Genomic DNA, 4,817 nt, shown 5'->3' on the forward strand with positions numbered 1-4,817 from the left:
TTAGTAAACTGCAAATTAAAGAATATATATAATCATATAGTCAGTACAAGATCGCATAAAAAACAGGCCTGCACAAAATTATGTTAAGATCTAAGAATTTTACATGTAGGACTACGACAAATGAATGAGAGAAATTGGTGGAACAGAATATGTGATACATACCGAATATGGAACCTCCAGAGCGACTAGCGGGTACGAGAATGAATAATAATAAAACAAGCCTATCGGCGTCTGATTCACAATGTGGTTTGTGAGGAGTGTCATAGTCGTCAACAGTGTAGCTTACGTATTTCGAAGACCAGTGGAATTGGCGGCGTCAAATTATTAGTGAAATTTATAATTTACAAATTACAAATTACAAATCGTTTATTGAAACAGTGTAAAAAGTTACATTTTACATAAGATGAAAGTACAATGACCATAAGCATGATGAACTAAATAACTGGTGTGACATTGTTGTGGATTTGGTGGTGTGCAGCTGGAGGAGTGGACAATGTCACAACCAGGGTTCCTACATTATATACAGTGGAACCTCCGTTAGAAGACACCTCTCTATTAAAGACAACCTTTCCAATAAGGACACTAGTTTTGGTCCCAAATTGGTTGTTTCCATTCAATTTTGACTTCTCTAATCAGTCTTTGGGTGTTCTGAATGCTTGACACATTTCGAACATGTTTTGGTTGGAAACAACCCTACAGTCTTACACTTATGGCTGAATGAATGACAGTGCATTTTCGTGTGAGCTCGGTGACGAAATGCTGCGACACTATTCGTCACCAACATGCTTGATGGGTGGTGCCATCTGCACAAAGGACGATGAATTAAATAACTGATGTGACATTGTCGCTGCATTTGCAGGTGTCCACATCGAGGAGGAGATGATGTCACTACATGTACCAGGGTTTGTACTTTCATATACAGTGGACCTACTTTTTGTGGACACCTTTCTATTGAGGACAACCTCTTTAATAAGGACAGTAGTTTTTGGTTCCAAATTGGTTGTTTCCATTCAACTCGACTTCTCAGTTTAGGACACCTCTCTGTTAAAAACAGCACTTTTCAGTCCCTGGGGCATTTCTGGAAATTTCATGCTATAGAGCAATTGGTTCAGCTAAGTGACAAGAACAGTACTATAAGACGGTTTTAAAAAGTTGAAAATTATTTATTTAAATGACATATGAATGGTTCAGCAGTAATTGGCAGTGTGCATTATGTAATGAAATATGATTTACATAATATAACATTTTTGTGACAAATAGTACAGATGATGGATAAGTCGATACAGTGGATAGCTGTTAGAATATGCAATACATGCAATAGCATTTGTTTTTATTGAGATTTTGCGAGAACCAAGTGGTATTTTGACAAGATAATAGAAAGCCAATAACACTACAAGAACATGACTTCAATACATTGACATTGTAGTACTTGGTATACTAAAAATATTCAAAGATGGGTATCTTGAGTTAAAGTACAAGATGTATGAATGAAGGAGGCACTCGGGTAAGAAATGGTGTCGCTAATGAAAGATTAGAACAGTCCGTCTCAACCTGCCAAGCTCAGAGCGACATGCGCCTGGTTTTGCTGTGACGGGTCACATATACAAAGTTTACATAAAACAAGATTTGTATGTTTATTTAGGAGGAGTACAAAAGTTGTATATAAAATGCCGACTTCATAATGATTTATAGGACACAAAATTTGACATGACAGCATTTTATAAAATATGAATAATATATAATGAGAATAGTTTTGTAGCACCAATGATTTGAAAATACTGAATTTATTTATTGCATGAATAGAACACAAAAAACAGGATGATTACATGATTGTCACATGCGTGAAATATATTGTCATGGATGGGCATTGGGAACAAAAAGAATTGCTGTTATCAGCTGCATTGGTAGCGATTGCTTTAGCTGATTTTCAGAAACTGACAGGAATGAGAATGTTGATATTATAGTGTTGAAAAAATATTTTTATGACATACATTGCATTCAAATAACACTAAGAAGTAGACGAGTACTAATTTCGCACACTTGAAAATATATGGACATTGACTGTCACTGGTAGTGGTAGTAGAGTAATTACATGCCATCAGCAGCACTAATTCAGACAGTTTTCGCTGTGCTTCAGTAACTGACTGGAATGACTAAGTTTGATTGTGCTGAAATGATACATAATAACGTACATTGCATAAACAAAATGATTACAAGATTTGTACTGTCTTGAAATATATGGACAGGGACAGTCACTGGAAGTTTGACATGCCATCAGTTGCATTGCTCCCGACAGTTTTCACTGTGCTTCAGTAACTGACTGGAATGACTAAGTTTGATTGTTCTGTATTTGCCTCCATTTGGATTTTGTGAACAAAAGTTACTAACCTTGTGTAACTGAAGTGTCGAATTCGCCTTGGTCGAAATGATAATACAGTAAATAAATCTATTGAATGTTGCTGAAAAGAAAACATTTACTACGTTAGAAGCCATGTACATGATAACACCACCACCACCATTATCAATATCATCACAAGTCAACTGGGGAATATGTGTGATATTTGTTCAAAACTTGCGTATATGGTATTTGCAGGTCTATTGTATTGTAACATATTTTTCACTTTCAAAATTAACTTTTTTACTCGAAATTATGAATCAATACTAACCGTAAGAAGTGTATGAAATTACAGAAGGCCTTCGTCGAAAAATGTAATGTACTTGTACTCATTCGTGTCATTAAACCTGAAAGCAGCACAGCATAACAGTGAAATTACCGTGACATCAATGGATGTCAAACTAACGTAGTGACGTAAATTTGAATTCGAAGTGCACAATTTCACAATTAAGGTTTTGAACACATTGAGAACTGAAAAACTTCATACAAATGCTTTCACACCAATGATATGATTGTGGCGCTCCTGATGAGGTATCGCCCTCTGCTAAGCAGCTTTGGTCGTAACTAGGGTAAATGTTTTTTCAAGTGATATGAGCGATGCAATACCTTAGTTACCACCAGCGCCACGTAGCAGTCAATGAAGTTGTGCTGGTACCCCATTAACGTCATGCTTCAAATTTGAAGAAATTGATATTACCTTCATCAAGTATGTAATATTACACCAGGCCTTTGTCGAAAATGTAGATCTCGAAGTCTAACTGTAATGAAAGAAAACATCAATGTGACAATATGGTCTACTATGTATGAGGGGGAGAACGGGTATTTTCGGGACACTGGGATGGGCCGAAAATAACTGTCGGGATTCGGGATACGATAGACACCCTTATTTTAGCGGGATTCGAGACAAGCCGTGTTTTGCGTCACGATTCGGCTAAAATTGCGTATTGGGAAACGGGATAAGCCTTTTTTCCTAACGGGACGTCGAAACAGTTACCCCCCCTTCCCCGTTCCCACCCTCATGACATGTAGCATTGTTTGTAGGCCTATCAGTATTGTTACTCACAATCTATTTTTTTTTGTAATTGATACTGGTAGTATCAATGTGAAATATGCCACACGTTGGGAGCATGCAAGGCCTAGTACAATACACCATCATCACAATCAAATATTTCAATAATACACTGTCAACGAGAGTGAATGTTCAACCATCAATCACGTGCATTGTAGTGTACATCCCCCATCCCATGACGGCTTGCGCCCCGCTGACACGAGCACATGGCTGAGCCAATCCATCGCCTATACACTACTTTACAAAAATCGACACCTACTGAAACGTTCACTAATTATTCTCGGAAATGTACTTTATCGTTACATTAATAAATGCACATTCGAATTTCAAAACTACCACTTATTTTTGCCGTGAAACTGACCTGAGTTATCGAAACACCGTTACTGCGAAAAGAGGAAGAAGCAGGTCCGCATTTATCGAAATATTGCTAAATATAATTGTCAAAATGTCGACCAAATTACCAATTAAATCACAATAAACTTATCAAATGTTCACTCATGCCTTTGGGTGAAAAAATACTGATTTTTCAATCATTCTCAATTTTACAAATCACCAATCACAAAAAGAAATAATGATGCAATTACCCAAACTAGATGAGATTTGACCACTGGTATAATTCCGCCATCTTGGATATCGGCATCGTCACCACCACTTCAAATTCTAAAGATTTATTCAGGCCTAATATGTGTCACCTGCTGTGGTAAAATGGCTTGTTTTATCAATAAATAACAAAATATGATCTTTGTAAATAAAATCGGAGATCTTCTGGTGTGTTTTTATGTGAATTTATTACGAACTATCAATGCAGCGCAGGGCAGCCATCGTGTTCTCATGCGTAGTGGCGATGCGATAGCCATCCGCGGCACTGCTTTTCAAGATGGTGGCAATTGCCCAGTGCTAGAGGCATTAAGGAAAATTGAGAGCAGGCCCCTAATGAATGAACTCTCAACGATATCGATATATTTTCGTAATTCCAGCACAACTGTTCAACAATGAACGTCCACCGACAATCCCACTTAACGAATATTAATATCAATTCATATCATGTATCTTAAAACGCTTTTATTTCATTTTAAAAAGAGTTATCGAGTGAACGATGACCTCCTACCGTACCCTCGAAATAAACAGCCAAAATGACCACAAAAACACCTTTTTAGAAAAAAACAGCGATTTTTACGAAATAAATGTCATCAGAGACGAAACTAGACACTAATTTAGCTAGGTATGCACAGTAATAGTACCTGAAGTGATCGATTTCAAGGAGAAAATACACTGAAAACAACTTTTCAGGAACAGAAATAAGATCACATTGTGAATAAAAATCGACTGTATTTATAGGGCGGACCCAGACGC

At 37.0% G+C, this 4,817-nt stretch overlaps 1 long non-coding RNA gene across 2 annotated transcripts; it reads right to left on the reverse strand.

The window, feature by feature from the left end:
- Positions 1 to 1,142: 1,142 nt before the first annotated feature.
- LOC135496890 (uncharacterized) lies at positions 1,143 to 3,882 on the reverse strand. Of its 2 annotated transcripts, XR_010448733.1 has the most exons (5): positions 3,826 to 3,882; positions 3,093 to 3,153; positions 2,667 to 2,742; positions 2,389 to 2,459; positions 1,143 to 2,168 (listed from the first exon to the last, which is right to left on the reverse strand). It is a non-coding gene; the product is annotated as an uncharacterized LOC135496890 (long non-coding RNA). The 2 variants fall into 2 exon arrangements; XR_010448732.1 differs by having other exon boundaries at positions 1,143 to 2,459.
- Positions 3,883 to 4,817: the final 935 nt, after the last annotated feature.

The sequence above is a fragment of the Lineus longissimus genome, chromosome 12 (assembly GCF_910592395.1).
Source record: "Lineus longissimus chromosome 12, tnLinLong1.2, whole genome shotgun sequence".
Classification (NCBI taxonomy): Eukaryota; Metazoa; Nemertea; class Pilidiophora; order Heteronemertea; family Lineidae; genus Lineus; species Lineus longissimus.